Raw genomic sequence first — 19,198 nt, 5'->3', positions numbered from 1 at the left:
TAATCCACTCTGCAGGAGTTTTTCTCCTCCATTTGCCAATGTTTTTATTCCACCTCAGGCTCATGCAAATTAGTTGCTGCAAACACATTCTGCTTAACTGGATTGGAATTAAAAAATATATTTCCAAAACATAAGCACCATAATTTCTGTCCCACGAAAGAGAACAACATTCTGGATCACTGCGACATTACCCTGATGATGCTCTGTTCCCTGTGCAATCTTGGATTCGTCTGATCACTGCGTAATCGACGTAATAACGACAAAAAGCTTTAGAAGCATACATTTAAATCTGAAAAGCCTATGGGTCTAATCTGTGAGGAAATAAAAAAAAATGACCAATGAAGCATAGCTGCATTTGCAGGACCCTTTGGACTGCACAACCTAAGAGCAGTGGTAGAGAACTAAGGATCCTTAAGAGCAATATCCTGGCTGTTTGGATAGCTCCCTATTCCAACATACCTGATTGAAATAATCATGATCGTTTCATGTTTTTGCAATGAGAAATGAAACCGAAAAACCCATATACTAGTGAGAACATGCAAAACCCACACAGCAGTCTGAATAAAAACCCACAATCACCAAAGTGTGAGGCAGATGTGTTAACCAGTTGACCACCATGCCACAATCTGGATATTTTGGACTGCAAATTTGAGAACATATTCACTTGTCACACAACCATCCTCATCCAAAACTGCTATCACACCTCTGACTTCCCCTGCTGCTACCTAACCTGCTCTAATCATTGAAGAACAGATTGTGTTTCACAGCTCATCTTTCTCAAAAGACTGAAGATCAAGAAGGTTTTTGGCCTAGATTTCATTGCTCCCTCCTTTCTGAAAGTCTTTTCCACAGGTGTCAAGAATAGGCCCTCCACGTCATTTTATGTGCAGGCCTGAAGAAGCTTGCCACAATTATTCTGATACCCATTAATTTCATGAAACATATTCAGCAGCAGTTTTGTAATACCATGCATGTAGCACTTTAAATAGAACATTCGATAAGGGAAAATAATTCACTTTGACTCACGCAATCCGTGACACAACCTTTTCCAGTTCCCCTACCTCAGGCCAGCACTATTCATGTCTCATAATTTTATAGTGACACTTTGCTATTTTGCACATCACTATGGGGCCTTTATTACTTTATTTATTGCTTTATTTGTTGCTGTAGCTCTGTGATTGCATATTTGCACAATTCTGTTACTTAGTACTGCAGCACTGTTGAGCACTCACACCACACTGTGAATTGTTTCATGACCGTCTTCGTACATTTGTTTGTATGTCCTAAATATATCCATCCATCCATTTTCTGAACCGCTTTGTCATCACGGGGGTCGCGGGCGTGCTGGAGCCTATCCCAGCCGTCATCGGGCAGCAGGCGGGGGAAACCCTGAACTGGTTGCCAGCCAATCGCAGGGCACACAGAGACGAACAAACGTCCGCACTCGCACTCACACCTAGGGGCAATTTGGAGTGCTCATCGGCCTACCAAGCATGTTTTTGGGATGTGGGAGGAAACCGGAGTACCCGGAGAAAACCCACGAGAATATGCTAAGTCCACACAGGGAGGGCCGGAGATGGAATCGAACCCGCACCCTCCTAACTGTGAGGCGGACGTGCTACCCAGTGCGCCACCAAGCCGATGTCCTAAATATAGCTGTCTCTAAATACTTGAAGTGCACCAATTGTGCGGTATACTTCCTCTTCTTTAAATTGTAATAATGAAGTGAATGCGTGGAGGCTCATAATTTGTTGTAAAATGTTACAGTTGCTTAGGTCAGAAACTTGAAAAGATCGCCAAGAGGTAGTGCGGACCTTTAGAATAAAGATGTTGATTAAACTACTTGAATGGAATTTTTTCATTCCCAGGATGCTCTGTGGCATGCAATATGTTACGGTATGTATGATGAGAAGAGAGCGAAGATAGAGTGGTCATGCATATGTTCATTTTATAGATAAACATGGACCAGTGAATATGTATGAGTGAAGAGGTTGTTAGTTTACAAGTTTACATTGGCCCCTACCTGTTCTGGGTGTAAAACCTGTTTCTCGAATCAGGGTAAGAGAACAGATGAAATGGATTGAAGGGGGGAGGGTGGGGGGGATGTTGAAGGTAGCACCAGTGAAAAGTGTTAAAATATAGTGTATGGCACAGGTGTCAAACTCAAGGCCGGGGGCCAAATAGGGTCCGCCACATAATTTCCGGTGGCCCGCGAAGACAAATTGTGCATGTAATTATGTTTCATTACTAAAATTGCAAATTTTCTTCACTTAAAAGAAATCATCTTTTTAAAATATTTGTAAGGTTTCCACTGCTCTAATTTGAAAATGAATTGTCAGTTTGTTTTGTAGCTTATACTATATATGATATGAGGCGTTCATAGTACAATTATTTGGCAGTCATAATGGGCCTCCGAAGGAAACTGTGACTACGATGCAGCCCGTGACAAAAATGACCTAGACACAACGGTGTATGGTGTCTTGTTGGTGGAGAAATTTGACATTGGGATCATTCTAAGTTAGCAAAAGGAGATTTATTTAGTAGGTATGATCTAAACTACTAACTTTCAAGAGAAAAACGTTAAGACAGTTTCCCAAGTATAATCCAACTTTATTCACTTTGTTCACCTTATGCTTACCATATTCACCCCCTTCAACCCCACTTCCACTATGCTTACACAATTCAACCGTTGACTCCCACTTCCACTTTCAATTTTTCTCAGATTTAACCCGTTTTCAAATTTCCGGCAATTTTTGCCCCATTCTTTCTTAATGGCAGATTCAACATTTCACATTTACGTTGTTCCAGTTTGAAATTCACACATTCAAATCACATTGGGGACATTCCCAAACTTGGCAAATTCAAAAATTTCACGTTTTCACGTTTAGAATTTGCACAAAATTTTGCAAAATTTCGTTTTTCACTTCTAATTTCTACATACTTTCAACTGTTCATCTTTTGCCTACCTATTCCACAACTTCCCACTTAGAAAAAATTCCACATTTTTCAAATTTGAAATTCAATCAAATTCTGCAAAATTTCGATTTTCTACTCTATTTTCTACATACTTCAACCGATTCAACTCGTACCAACTTTCAACTGTTCATCTTTTGCCTACCTATTCCACACATTCCCACTTGGCAAAAATCCCACATTTTTCAAATTTCAAATTCGACCAAATTCCAAAATTTCGTTTTTCTACTCTAATTTCTACATTTATCTACCGATTCCAACTTTCAATTGTTATTTTGAAGAATTTGGTCGAATTTCAACTTTTCAAATTTGAAATTCGACCAAATTCTCCAAAATTTCGTTTTTCTACTCTAATTTCTACATATTTCAACCGATTCAACCTATTCCAACTTTCAACTGTAATTCAGAATTTTCAAATTTGAAATTCGACGAAATTCCAAAATTTTGTTTTTCTACTCTAATTTCTACATTTCTCTACCGATTCAACCCATTCCAACTTTCAATTGTAATTTTGGAGGATTTTGTCAAATTTCAAATGACCAAATTCTCCAAAATTTCGTTTTTCTACTCTAATTTCTACATATTTCAACCGATTCAACCTATTCCAACTTTCAACTGTAATTCTGAATTTTCAAATTTGAAATTCGACGAAATTCCAAAATTTTGGTTTCACTCTAATTTCTACATTTCTCTACCGATTCAACCCATTCCAACTTTCAATTGTAATTTTGGAGGATTTGGTCGAATTTCAAATGACCAAATTCTCCAAAATTTCTTTTTTCTACTCTAATTTCTACATATTTCAACCGATTCAACCTATTCCAACTTTCAACTGTAATTCCAAATTTTCAAATTTGAAATTCGACCAAATTTAAAAAATTCTTTTTTTTACTCTAATTTCTACATTTCTCTACCCATTCAACCCATTCCAACTTTAAATTGTAATTTTGAAGAATTTTGTCGAATTTCAAATTTTCTAAATATTTACGAGATGAGCGCTTCCATTTTTCTTATTCCGAAAATTCTCAGATTCCGCAAAATTCCCAAATTTCCGCCAAATTTTTCCCCATTCATTCTTAATGGCACATTCAACATTTCACATTTACGTCATTCCAGTTTGAAATTCACATCATTCAGCACATCCATATCACATTGGGAAAGATTCTCAACATTCCCTAACTTCCCATAAATCGGACATTTTCAAATTTGAAATTCCACCAAATTCTCCAAAATTCCATTTTTCACCTCTAATTTTCACATTTTTCAACCGATTCAACCATTCCAACTTTATTCACCTTATGCTTCCAATTCTCACCCCCTTCACCCCCACTTCCACTCTGCTTACACAATTCAACCCTTGACCCACACTTCCAGTGTGGCAGCCATCTTGGATTGACCCAATGAACCCTGACTGAACTGGAAATGCTCCGAATCAAACCGTAAGTGACCCCAAATAAACCGGAAGTTACCTCAGGTAAACCGGAAGTGCCCCTAATCAAACGGTAAGTGACCCCAGCTAAACCGTTAGTGGCCTAAATTGAACCGAAAGTGACCCGAATAAACCGGAAGTGACTTTAGCTAAACCGGAAGTGGCCTAAATTGAACCGGAAGTGACTTTAGCTAGACCGGAAGTGGCCTAAATTGAACCGGAAATGACCCAAATAAACCGGAAGTAATCTCAGCTAAACCAGAAGTGACCTTTATAGACCGGAAATTACCCCAAATAAACCGGAAGCTACCTTTTTAAACCGGAAGTGACCCCAAATACACCGGAAGTGACCTCAGCTAAACCGGAAGTGGCCTAAATTGAACCGGAAATGACCCAAATAAACCGGAAGTGACCTCAGTTAAACCGGAAGTGACCTTTTAAAACCGGAAGTGACCCAAAATAAGTCAGAAGTGACCCAAAATAAACCAGAAGTGACCCAAATCAAACCAGAATATTTTTATTTCTTTAAAATTCCACCAAATTCTCAAAAATCCCGTTTTTCACCTCCAATTTCCACATTTTTCAACCAATTCCACCCATTCCAACTTTCATCTCTTCATCTTTTTCCTCCCTATTCCCCAAATTCCCACTTCCCATTAATTCCACATTTTCAAATGTGAAATTCCACCAAATTCTCCAAAATTCCGTTTTTCACCACTAATTTCCAAATTTTTCAACCAATTCAACCCATTCCAACTTTCAACTCTTCATGTTTTTCCTCCTTATTCCCCAAATTCCCATCACCCATAAATTCCACATTTTCAAATTTGAAATTCCACCAAATTCTCCAAAATTCAGTTTTTCACCTCTAAATTCTACGTTTCTCAAGTAATTCGACTCGTTTCAACATCATTCGGCAGCATTCCCCAAAAAGTTATTCAAACATTTCGCCTTCACACGCAATTTCTCCAGAAATGGCAAATTCTACTTCTTCTTCTTCTATTTTATTCTCCTCACTTTTCTGTCCAAATTTTTCTTCCACACAATTCAACCCATTCACTTCCTTCCACCTCTCATGTATTCCGAATATTCATGAAATGATGGCTTCCATTTTTCTTATTCTGAAAATCCTCATTTTTCGCAAAATTCCCAAATTTCCGACAAATTTTTCCCCCATTAATTCTTAATGGCACATTCAACATTTCACATTTACGTCGTTCCAGTTTGAAATTCACATCATTCAGCACATTCACATCACATTGGGAAAGATTCGCGACATTCCCCAACCTCCCACTTTCCAAAAATTCCACATTTTCAAATTTGGAATTCCACCAAATTCTCCAAAATTCCATTTTCACCTCTAATTTCCACATTTTTCAACCGATTCAACCCATTCCAACTTTCAACTTTTCATCTTTTTCCTCCCTATTCCCCAAATTCCCACTTCACATAAATTCCACATTTTCAAATTTGAAATTCCACCAAATTCTCCAAAATTCCGGTTTTCACATCTAATTTCCACATTTTTCAACCCATTCAGAAATTAAATTCTTCATCTCTTTCCTCCCTTTCCCCCAACTTCTCACTTCCCATAAATTCCACATTTTCAAATTTGAAATTCCACCAAATTCTCCAAAATTCCGTTTTTCACCTCTAATTTCCACATTTTTCAACCGATTCAACCCATTCCAACTTTCAAGTCTTCATCTCTTCCCCCCCTATTCCCCAACTTCCCACTTACCATAAATTCCACATTTTCAAATTTGAAATTCCACCAAATTCTCCAAAATTCCGTTTTTCACCTCTAAATTCCACATTCTTCAACCGATTCAACCCATTCCAACTTTCAACTCTTCATCTCTTTCCTCCCTATTCCCCAATTTCCCACTTACCATAAATTCCACATTTTTAAATTTGAAATTTGACCAAATTCTCCAAAATTCCGCTTTTCACCTCTAATTTCCAAATTTTTCAACCGATTTAACCCATTCCAACTTTCAATTTCAACGCTTCATCTCTTCCCCCCTATTCCCCAACTTCCCACTTACCATAAATTCCACATTTTCAAATTTGAAATTCCACCAAATTCTCCAAAATTCCGTTTTTCACCTCTAAATTCCACATTTTTCAACCGATTCAACCCATTCCAACTTTCAACTCTTCATCTCTTTCCTCCCTATTCCCCAATTTCCCACTTACCATAAATTCCACATTTTTAATCTTGAAATTTGACCAAATTCTCCAAAATTCCGCTTTTCACCTCTAATTTCTACATTGTAGTAATTCAACAAATTTCGACATCATTCGGCAGCATTCCCCAAAAAGTTATTCAAGCATTTCGCCTTCACAAGCAATTTCCCCAGAAATTGCAAATTCTAGTTATTATGTTTATTATTATTATTATTAATATTATTATTATTATTATCATTAATAATAATATTATTATTACCCCAGTGGTCTTTGGACAGTAGGCAGGGTGCACCCTGAATTAGTTGCCAGACAATTACAGGGCACATATAGACGAACAACCGCACACAATCACACCTAAGGACAATTTAAAGTGCTCAATTCACCAACCATGCATGTTTTTGTAATGTGGGAGCACACAATTCAGAAAACGATGCATTGTGTTAATTTGAACCATCATATTCACTTATATTGACTCATATTATTCCACTAATGATATAGTCGACTTTGGTGCAGGCAGCACGGGTTCATTTTCTTCTCAGTGATGGCGTGGATGTAAGTCTCAATGGCGGTCTGTTACTAATTGACGACCAGTTCATGGTTTAGTCTGTCTTTCCCCTGAACAGGATTAGTGGATGAATTGACTTAAATTTAATCAATGTGGTGGATTCGGACATTGTTTTCGTTCAACAGTGAGAATAGCTTTGAATATGAGCATAAAATATACAGTATTAGTCATGCATCGACTTTCAATGTGTCTAACAGACCTTGGTTACATTCCTGACACTTCTGGATTAGGTGCATGGCATGGGCCCATCAGACAAATTTTATTTGACCCTCCCTCATCATACATTTTTGTCGGGATAGCTAATATTCCATCAAAAGACGCAATATTAGCCTATTTAGATATTTTATATTCTATTAAGAAAGCACATCCCAAGTTCTCTCATATGTGAACAGCTCAGTGGCCTAGTAGCAGAGTGTCCGCCCTGAGACTGGAAGGTTGTGGGTTCAAACCCCGGCCGGGTCATACCAAAGACTATAATAATGGAACCCATTGCCTCCCTGCTTGGCACTCAGCATTAAGGGTTGGAATTGGGGGGTTAGATCACCAAATGATTCCCGAGCGCGGCACGGCTGCTGCTCACTGCTCCCCTCTCCCCCAGGGGATGGATCAAAATCACATGGGGATGGGTTAAATGCAGAGGACAAATTTCACCACATCCAGATGTGTGTGTGACGATGATCATTGGGACTTTAACTTATTTGGGTATTGAAAAAGGTAAGGTGCATTTGAAATTTGTCTGTAAGAACATCCACTGAGGCTCAAGCATATCACTGCAAGTACTTTATGTGCATGATGCGTATGTGTGAGAGTGTGTGGGAGACTCTAGACAGCTCATGCCATATCTACCTTTATAGCTCTCCTCCCCTGATTACATAGAAACCACTTCCTTTCTCATCTGACTCTTTTGGGGGGTTAGTACGCCTGCTTTGATTTTATTTTGCACAGTATCTCTGTTTTTGCAGTCCTCCTGTTTTGCTTTTATTTTGCACAGTATCCTCTGTCTTGGCTCATTTTTTTCTTACCTAAACTAGCCGTCCATCCTCCTCTGATCTTTGATTAATCAAAAGCTAGCCCCTACATGACCCCCAGAGAGCTGCTTGTTAATTTCGATTTACGGCCCGTGTCCAGCTGAGGGCATGTAACAAGACAGTAGGAGTTCTTCCTCATGTCGGTACGAGGAGAATGCTAAACCAGTCTGTATTTTCCTTGGACCAAAACAGTTTCAGAGTCATACACCAAGAAAACAATGAATTATGTCTCTATTAATATGTTCTGTTGAGTATGAAAAAATGTGTCATCCAAAAAGAGGTTTAAATTACAGTTCAAACAAAAATAGGCATTAACTCCTTGCAACTCAAGGATAGGCGAGGTGGAGGATGGATTACCTTTCGGACAATAAATCGCGTTTTTTTTCTTAGTTTGGGTGGGGGGGCGACTTACACTGAGGAGCGACTTATATGTGAATTTTTTCAAAAATGTTCAAAATTAAAAAAAAAAAAAGGAACCCACGATGACAAACCGCAATGTGGGGCGAACATTCTCAGTCCAACATGGACAAGACATCCATCCATTCATCTATCATTCAGACTTGTCATTTGCATACAATTATTCCCTCCCAACCTCTGTTGACCTGACAATTTCGTACAATGAAAGACGGCAGTTAACCGTACAATGTTACAACACATTTATTAAAAGAAGAGTAAGAATTGGAATGACTGAAAAAAATAAAAAATAAACAGAAAATGGAATGTCAAAATGACAAGTGTGTCTTGAGTTGTGATTTGAATTGGGTGAAAGACATTTGGTACACGACAAATGTGTACATTTGGTGGGTAAACAGGCACAAACGACACTCAGCTGTGAAATTTTGTGTGCGAGTTTCTGCTGGTATGTGATGAGCACAATTTTTCCGTAAATAAGACATTAAGAATTTAACATATAATTTTTTTTAACTTATCTCACTGCCAAACGCCTGACCCATGTTATACCTCAGGAATATCTAATGCCATATTTGTCGGCTCAGGATGTCGGTACTTGTGTGTGTGTGTGTGTGTGTGTGTGTGTGTGTGTGTGTGTGTGTGTGTGTGTGTGTGTGTGTGTGTGTGTGTGTGTGTGTGTGTGAGAGAGAGAGAGAGAGAACCATCAGTAAACAATGTTGGGCAGATTACTTCCAATATGTAATTAGTTGGTTACTGTTCCAAAAAAAGTAATTTACCGTATTTTTCTGACTAGAAGTTGCTCCGGAATATAGGTCGCATTAGCCATAAAATGCACAATAACATGAAAGAAAAACATATAAGTCGCTCCGGAGTATAAGTCACATTTTGGGGGAAATTTATTCGACAAAATCCAACACCAGCGAGCAACAACAGGCTAAATGATAGGTATGCTAACGTGACATAAACACAAACAAAGAGCTGAGAATGGGCCTGAAGTAACATTCAGAGTTATTCAAATTACTATTACCGTAATTTTCGGACTATAAGTCGCGTTTTTTGTCATAGTTTGGTTGGGGGGGCGACTTATACTCAGGAGCGACTTATATTTGATTTTTTTCACACATTTTCTTCACCTTTATCTTCTTCCGCTTATCCGGGGTCGGGTCGCGGGGGCAGCAGCTTTAGGAGAGACTCCCAGACCTCCCTCTCCTCAGCCACTTCCTCCAGCTCATCCTGGGGGATCCCAAGGCGTTCCCAGGCCAGCCGAGAGACGTAGTCTCTCCAGCGCGTCCTGGGTCGTCCCCGGGGTCTCCTACCGGTGGGACATGCCCGGAACACCTCCCCGGGGAGGCGTCCAGGAGTCATCCTGATGAGATGCCCGAGCCACCTCATCTGGCTCCTCTCAACGTGGAGGAGCAGCGGCTCTACTCCGAGTCTCTCCCGGATGACCGAGCTTCTCACCCTATCTCTAAGGGAGAGCCCGGACATCCTGCGGAGGAAACTCATTTCAGCCGCTTGTATCCTGGACCTCGTTCTTTCGGTCACGACCCATAGCTCGTGACCATAGGTGAGGGTAGGGGCGTAGATCGACCGGTAAATCGAGAGCTTTGCCATTTGGCTCACACATTTTCAAAATTCAAAAATCCACAATGTAGTGAAACCGCGATAAACGAACCGCGATGTAGCCAGGGATTACTGTCATTTGAACTGCAAGTGACGTCACCCGTGCCGCGCGGCGGTTGACGAAGATGACGAAGGGCCCCACGTTTGAAGGATTTAATGATTTGTAGTGACACAAGGTTTGAAAAACTTATTTATGTTATAGTTATTTGATATATTTTATTTCGTGTAGCAACTTGTATATGTTTTTATCGTTACAGTTCAGTAGTTGGCTCATTGAACGCGGCGTTGTTGACATAAAGGACGAGGAATTTGATCGATGGATTTAATGATTAGGTGTGACACAGATGGTGTGATAACATTGTTGTTATATGATAGTTATTTGAAATATACTTTATATATCGTTATATGGGTCTGTAGAATAATTAGAAATGCAACTTACAACGAGCCCGATGTCAGCGGTGCATATGCGGCGCATACGCGGCATTGTTTACATAAAGGATGATCGATGGATTTAATGAATTGGAGTGACACAGATGGTTTGATAAACGTGTTATTTCTGTAATAATTATCTGGATAACTGTTAATGTTACGTCAGGCTCGTTTTCAGCTCCTCGTTTGTGTATATATTATGTTAGCATACCGTATCGTTTAGCCAGTTGTTGCTGGTAGATTTTGACAAATAAATTTGCCCCAAAAGTGCGACTTATACTCCGGTGCGACTTATATATGTTTTTTTTTCACTTTATTGAGCATTTTATGGCTGGTGCAATTTATACTCCGGAGCGACTTATAGTCCGAAAATTACGGTACATAAATAACACGTTTATAAAACCATCTGTGTCACTCCAAATCATTAAATCCATCGATCTAATTCCTCGTCCTTTGTCAACAACGCCGCGCGTGCGCCCTGACGTCAGCCTCGTCGTTATTCCACAGATCTAGTATATTAACTATACTTATAACTATATTGTAGTACAAAGTACAAGGAAAGACGTGGATTTGGTAAACGGCTCTTTATTTAACAAAACAAGACTTCAACGAGCCAACAACTACTGAACTGTAATGATAAAAACATATACAAGTTGCTACATGAAATAAAATATATCAAATAACTATAACATAAATAGCGGCGGCTCTGTGGTGCACTGGGTAGCACGTCCGCCTCACAGTTAGGAGGGTGCGAGTTCGATTCCACCTCCGGCCCTCCCTGTGTGGAGTTTGCACGTTCTCCCCGTGTCCGTGTGGGTTTTCTCCGGGCACTCCGGTTTCCTCCCACATTTCAAAAACATGCTTGGTAGGCCCCAAATTGTCCCTAGGTGTGAGTGTGAATGGTTGTTCGTCTCTGTGTGCCCTGCGATTGGCTGGCAACCAGTTCAGGGTGTCCCCCGCCTACTGCCCGATAACGGCTGGGATAGGCTCCAGCACCCCCGCAACCCCCGTGGGGACAAAGCGGTTCAGAAAATAGATGGATGGATGGATGGATGGATGGATGGATAACATAAATAGTTCACCGCCACACGGGCCCAAGCACCGGCGTGGACTTCCAGGCGTGTGGCGCCGTGGACTTCCATCCCGGATGTGGCACTTCCAGCCACGGAGGTGGAAGAGAGCTCCATAGAATAGAACCGCGCCTGCGTAAAAGCCATGTCCGAGCCCCATCCACCGTCCCCGGACAGCCATCCGGCCGAGCGCCGCCCCCCGACTTCCATCCACACAGATTCCTGGGGGTGCACATCAGTGAGGACCTCTCCTGGACCACCAACGCTGCATCGCTGGCGAAGAAAGCTCAGCGCAGCCTGTACTTTCTGCGGAAACTCAGGCGAGCAAGTGCTCCTCCTGCCATCATGACCACATTCTACCGTGGCACCATTGAGAGCGTCCTCTCCAGTTGTATTGCTCTGTGGGGTGGTGGCTGCACTGAATACAATATGAAGGCTCTGCAGCACATAGTTAACACTGCTAGTAAGATCATTGGGGCTCCGCTCCCCTCCCTGGAGGACATTTACACCTCCCGTCTCACCCGCAAGGCGACGGCGATTGTGTGTGATGTGAGTCACCCCGCTCACTCTTTGTTTGATCTTCTGCCCTCTGGGAAGAGGTACAGATGCCTGCGCTCCCGCACCGCCAGACTCGCCAACAGCTTTGTACTCCAAGCTGTCAGGATCCTGAATTCTCTCCCCCCTCCACCCTCGGCTGCATGACGTCATGTTCTTTTGCGCTATATTCTGGCTGTCTGCTGTATACACGCTTGCTCCATTTTGCTCCTCTTATTTATCTATTTTTTTTATTATTGTTTATTTATTTGGGTTATTTGCTTATTACTTATTCATCGCTCTTGTCTATTCGTTTTTACTCTTTGTGCTATTTGCTTGTATGTGTTGTGTAGTTACCGTGGGACGGTGGGAAACGTAATTTTGATCTCTTTTTGTGTCTTAACGTGAAGAAATTGACAATAAAGCTGACTTTGACTTTGAAAGAGAGCTCTGTAGAGTAGTACTGGGCGTGCGTAAAAGCCATGTCCGAGCCCCATCCAACAGCCACCCGGCCGAGCGCCGGCCCCCAACTTCCATCCACGGATGTGAAAGAAAGCTCCGTAGAGTATGACCGGGCGTGCGTAGAAGCCATTTCCGAGCCCCATCCACCGTCCCCAGACAGCCACCTGGCCGAGCGCCGGCCCTCGACTTCCATCCACGGAGGTGAAAGAGAGCTCCGTAGAGTAGGACCGGTTGTGCGTAAAAGCCCTAATAGTTTTTCAAACCTTCGGTCTCACTCAAAATCATTAAATCCTTCAAACTCTTCGTCCTCCATGTCACTTACAAAGCCGCTAATGCCGGTAGTACATCGTGCCCTTCGCCATCCTCGTCATCCCATGATTGAATCTATGTTCTTTACGTAAATAACCGCCGCGCCGCTGACATCACTTGAAATTAATTAATTAATTAATTAAACTATTGGGTATTGTATCGGTTGAAACTTTTCATATCGTGCATTGCTTGTCCAAACATGCAAAATGATCATTTCTGTACCTTTTAGTTTGCATGTAAGGGTACAGAAAAATGCTAGGCCAATGTGAATGGCTTTCAAAAGAGTCCACTGGTGTATAGAATGCAGTTTAAAGAAAAAGTAAGAGTAGTAATATAGACCAAGGACAGGAAATGTATTACCTCTTGTGCACTTTAAACCAATTGACAACTATTCTGAATGTGTCGTGTACTTTTCAGAAACTCTTCCATTCCCAGGATGTATTGTGGCACGCAATACTTTTCTGTCATTACCATTTAAAATCACTCTTAGTTCAATTGATGGAAAGATGAAGTGCTCATGATCTACTTTGTATAGAATTAAACCTATATGCACATCTTGATACATACATGGTAGACCCTTCACCCATTTTATAATTTTGCCAACAATAATAATTTAATCATAAAAATAATAATAATAACAATAATAAGAAGAAGAAAAAGAAGAGGAAGAAGAATAAGGCGGCTCAGTGGCGCACTGGGTAGCACGTCCGCCTCACAGTTAGGAGGGTGCTGGTTCGATTCCACCTCCGGCCCTCCCTGTGTGGAGTTTGCATGTTCTCCCCGTGTCCGCGTGGGTTTTCTCCGGGCACTCCGGTTTCCTCCCACATCCCAAAAACATGCTTGGTAGGCCGATTGAGCACTCCAAATTGTCCCTAGGTGTGAGTGCGAGTGTGGATGGTTGTTCGTCTCTGTGTGCCCAGCGATTGGCTGGCAACCAGTTCAGGGTGTCCCCCGCCTGCTGCCCGATGATGGCTGGGATAGGCTCCAGCACGCCCGCGACCCCCGTGGGGACAAAGCGGTTCAGAAAATGGATGGATGGATTTCCAGGAGGAAGTTTGAAAGAAGTTTGTATAGTTAGAACCAATCAATTATTTCTCTTAAATTTAGTTTTGCAGTATCTTAAATTCATAATCTCGCTTCATCCAATTCCTGAAAACATGTTCTTTCTTTCGAATTTGTCATCAGGGCGAGACACTAATGAGCACTCGTGTGAACCAGTTTCTGCCCACAAACAGATTTCTTTTCCCCTCTTTTTTTTTTTTCAAAATTGTTTCTGTTTTGCGGTGCAAATTGGATAGACCACAGTCTCGCAAATTTCTATGCACTAAAAGTTTAGCCAATTTCATCATTTTAACACATAGGCACACACACACACACACACACACACACACACACACACACACACACACACACACACACACACACACACACACACACACACTCATGAGCGGGTGGCTGACCCGGCAGCAATGATTCGTCACAAGCTGGCCATTTCTTGCAGTCAATCATGAACCTGGTTCCTACCCACACACACACACGAGGACAGCACATTCCAATTTTTTATTTATCTTTTTGAAGCAATTTGTATTTCTTTACCACTTGATTTACAAATTTTAACTTTAGCGTGCACACATAATTTGATCCCTGCTCATTTGTCATTCGGCATACAATTAGCATTGTCATACTTCTTGCATGTACAGGAGTTCTAATACCGTAATTTTCGGACTATAAATCGCGTTTTTTTTCATAGTTTGAGTGGGGGGGTGACTTATACTCAGGAGCTACTTATATGTGATTTTTTTCACACATCTTCAAAATTCAAAAATCCGCAAAGTAGTGAAACCGCGATAAACGAACCGCGATGTAGCAAGGGATTACTGTCATTTGAACTGCAAGTGACGTCACCGATGCCGCGCGGCGGTTGTTTACATAAAGGACAAAGGATTCGATCACGGGATGACGAAGATGACAAAGGGCCCCACATTTGGGTTGGTGCACTGTCCTCTCAGCAGTATTACTCCTCTACGCGGCGCATACGCGGCGCATACGCGGCGCATACGCGGCGCATACGCGGCGCATACGCGGCGCATACGCGGCGCATACGCGGCGCATACGCGGCGCATACGCGGCGCATACGCGTTATATGGGTCTGTAGAATAATTAGAAATGCAACTTACAACGAGCCCGATGTCAGCGGTGCATATGCGGCGCATACGCGGCATTGTTTACATAAAGGATGATCGATGGATTTAATGAATTGGAGTGACACAGATGGTTTGATAAACGTGTTATATATGTAATAATTATTTGGATAACTGTTAATGTTACGTCAGGCCCGTTCTCAGCTCCTCGTTTGTGTATATGTCACATTAGCATACCATATCGTTTAGTCTGTTGTTGCTTGTTCATGTCTGTTCTTGGTGTTGGATTTTGACAAATTTGCCCCAAAAGTGCGACTTGTACTCCGGTGCGACTTATATGGTTTTTTTTTCACTTTATTGTCCATTTTATGGCTGGTGCGATTTATACTCCGGAGCGATTTATAGTCTGAAAATTACGGTAATCTAAAAAAAAATCTCATAATCTGATAATGACATGTTTTGATGTCATATGGAGGAGGCTTCAGGAATTTTAAATTTGGATACATGATTTGCATAGGAGCGGAAGCTCCTCTTGCCTCTTTGCTTGAGCCGTGCCTTGAGCTGCAGCCTTGCCCCTGCGCAGTGGGGCCTCATTGTGGTTCGGTTTGACAAACACTTGCGGCCTCATCATTTTTCATCTTTCTATGTTTTGTCTCTTCAATTTGTTCTCTCTTGTGACACTTTCAAACACTTTCTAGTGCATTTCATTTATCTTTTTCCTTTCCTTTCCGTTACTTTTCTTCCCAGCCACACTCCTCCAAAACGTCTACCACTTCTTCCACATATCAACTTTCAACTTCCCTTCTACTCCATACTTTTTCTTCCACTTTGGTATGTATCGCATACAATTCAGAAATCTACTCGCCATGTACTTCTCATCTCCTTCAAGAGCCTCTTTATTTGGAGATTTACAGTTTTAATTTCCCTTCTTAATTTGGTATTTTAGGTTTTTTCTATTTTTTTTTTCAATTTTGTTTTTCTTTGAGGATCCTCAATGCAGGTTTAAATTGACCTTTCAACAGAATTGCCTTTTAGTCAATTTATCCGAGCCGTCACACTCTACCACACAAACTCTAGTGCTTTTTTACTTTCAGGCCCAACCAGGGTGGTGTAAAACCCTCCCAGCTTGAAAAAACGGACAAAAAAGAATCTACGCCCTTCTTCAATTAAGAAAAAGAAGCTATGTTTTTTCTAACGCGTTCTGTCACGACTCGTCCCCGGTCAGTCCATTATATGTAGGTTGTCATTAGTTCTGTCAATGTGCTCACCCCTTCCCTCCTGTGTGCCCATTAGTTTGATTATTCTCACCTGCCTCTTGTTACCTGTTTTGTATTTAAGTCCTGTCTGCCCTGTCACTCACTCCCCGTCGGATCATTGTTGTCGTCATGTCTTGATGTTATGATGTCTTGATGTCCAGTTATTGTTTTGTTAAGTTGTGTCAGTTTGCCTTTTGAGTTTACTCAGTAAACTCTGGTCCAAGCTGCATTTGGTCGCCCTGCTCCATCCGACCCGTGACACGTTCCGTCCACTGGGTCTTGGACCCAAGCTGTTATTTTGCTCGGAAAAACGGACAAAGAAAAGTCTACGCTCTTCTTTGATTAACAAAAAATAAGCTCTGTGTTTCTTAGCCCGTTCCTTCCACTGGGACTCAAACCCAAGCCAGATACCATAGCTTGGAAAAACAGACAAAGAAGAATCTATGCACTTCTTCGATGAACGAAAAATAAGCTCTGATTTTCTTAGCTTGTTCCTTCCACTGGGACTTGAACCCAAGCTATATCTTGTGCACTTTTCACTTTTACGCGTTTCACATAACTTTAGGGCTTTTACTTACTTGTCGCCTGGTTCGTTGCACATCCGGATCCCGTCAATCCGCTGTTGTCAGACAAAGGCAGACCTAAGATGCTGGCCCAGCGAATAATTTTCTTCCCAGGTCTTTCTTTACCAGGTCCTCCTAATGGACGCTGGCTTGTCGACAGTGCAGCACGTCCTCCTCCGTACATCAGCAGTGGGTACGTTAGAATCCGGGTCACAGCACCAAAATGTTAGAGTGGTGCTCACTCTAACTTATTTGCATGAACCACACAGGAGACAGTATGCCCTTTGAGCACTTCCAAGTGGATAATTTGTTTGTTACTGTAGGTACAGCGATGTTCGAACAAAATCTGCCAAGCAGGGTGGGGGTGACATTGGACATGTTTGGTGGTCACCTCAGTAACTGGTTAATCAGTCCACTGGGAGCTCATTGTTTTACAAGGTTGTGGAAACAGAAACTAGTGGAGCATTTTAAACGACTAACTAAGCAAGAATGTTTCCACACCATTTGGAAAGTTTCAACAACTGAATGGTTAAACTTTTCAGAGTTAAGGACAGGTAAAAGGTTTAAACAAAGTTAATAATTCTAGTCTACATTCCAACATAATCATACGATCAAGATAATTTGTCAACCTTAACAGGGGTGACGTCAGTGCCTCCCCAGTCATGAACCTCACCCCACGTCACTGGCTGGCACACAAAACATCTGCTTTCAGACTGCCACTGGATAGAATTGGCCTGGTTTATGGTTAGGGTGACCAGACGTCCTCTTTTTCCCGGACATGTCCTACTTTTGAGCCCTAAAAAGTCGTCCAGGATTTTGTTGGACTGCCTCAAACATAATACATGTACAGTACATTGTCAATAGAATGGCCTCACCATTCTATGTCACTCAATTCCAGGTTTTTCTGTATTGTTCACAAATAAATCGCGCCCTTCTCCTCAAATCTAGTCACTTTGCTACGAAGTAGGGTGGGCTGGCCAGTCTACACCGGGTGTTCACAAGCAATGCCAGAACGAAAATGCACGTTCAAATACCCGCGCTTTTGCTAGGGTCGTGATCCTTATGAAGCCGAGTGCTTGACTTAAGGCAGGCACTTACGTGTCTGTGGCAAATAAAGGTGCCAACGCAGCCTGCAAGAGGACTGAAGAGGAGCCCTTTTTTCTTCTTTAAATGCTACACCAATGGCCGTATTTCTTTTGTCTTTTTTTACTTAGCGTACCACCATAAAACTAGTTAGTGTTAGAGTAAATATGTTTTTGTTATTTTATGTATGTTGTTTTGTCTTATTCGGGCCAATAAATGCAATTGCTATACAGACACCATGTCATTTGTGTCATAACCCATGACATAAATGACCCCCCCACAACCCCCAAATGACCCCCCCCCCCTCGGAAAAATGACCACGCCCCCTTCCAAAGAAAAAGGTGTCCTCTTTTTCAGAAACCCAAATCTGGTTACCCTAAGTTATGCTGTTTTGCAATGCTTTGTGGTGAAACTCTGAATTGATTAGAGGGACCCATCAAAGTGGCAGCTCTGCTCCTGGTGTGCTTCAACACCCTTAAAAAGGCACCGCTCTGATGGACACACGCTCCTTCCTTTCAGCTTGCCTACCGCATGGTTCCGCTCTCCGCTGCTGAGCCTTGTACTCAATTACACCCAGTCCACCTCTGCACTCGCCCACTCGTTTGGACCAGCGTCAGTCATATACCAATTCAAGATTTGTTCTCCTTTCTCACTGGAGGCAAACCCCTCGGCCCAGCTCTATCAATACGAATCATGAAAACATTAAAGTCCTTGAAACAAGATCAAATGAGAATGACAGCAAACACTCATCCCATTACCGATTTACACTAAACATTGACATGGTGTGTGGAATAAACAAAATTTACTCATAAATTAAAAGCTTCCTTGTGTATCTGGATTATAACATTACTGTATATACAATACATTACAATAAAATACATCTTCATATTGCTTTCACAATGGCTATATAAAGTGTTGTATTGAACAATAGCATAATATAGAAGACGTGAGGTTTTTTAATAAAAACGTACTGTCCATGAAAAATGTACAATAACTAATTCCCTGGGGATAACTAATCCCATGGGGATATTATACTTCTATTAGACTGGTACTTCATGGTGCTTTATTGAACAATACAATAATACAGAACATATAACAATGCAAACTGACAATATTACAATTGTAACAACCT

The 19,198-nt window shown here is 41.5% G+C and overlaps 1 protein-coding gene across 4 annotated transcripts in view; it reads left to right on the top strand.

The window, feature by feature from the left end:
- Nucleotides 1–19,198, top strand: part of adgrd2 (adhesion G protein-coupled receptor D2) — a 53,104-nt gene that overhangs the window by 25,910 nt on the left and 7,996 nt on the right. The gene's annotated exons all lie outside the window — the stretch shown is intronic.

The sequence above is a fragment of the Syngnathus leptorhynchus genome, chromosome 4 (genome assembly GCF_054491065.1).
Source record: "Syngnathus leptorhynchus isolate UIUO chromosome 4, UIUO_Slep, whole genome shotgun sequence".
NCBI lineage: Eukaryota > Metazoa > Chordata > Actinopteri > Syngnathiformes > Syngnathidae > Syngnathus > Syngnathus leptorhynchus.
Note: the sequence above shows the minus strand (reverse complement) of the source record. Positions and strands in the feature narration are given on the sequence as shown.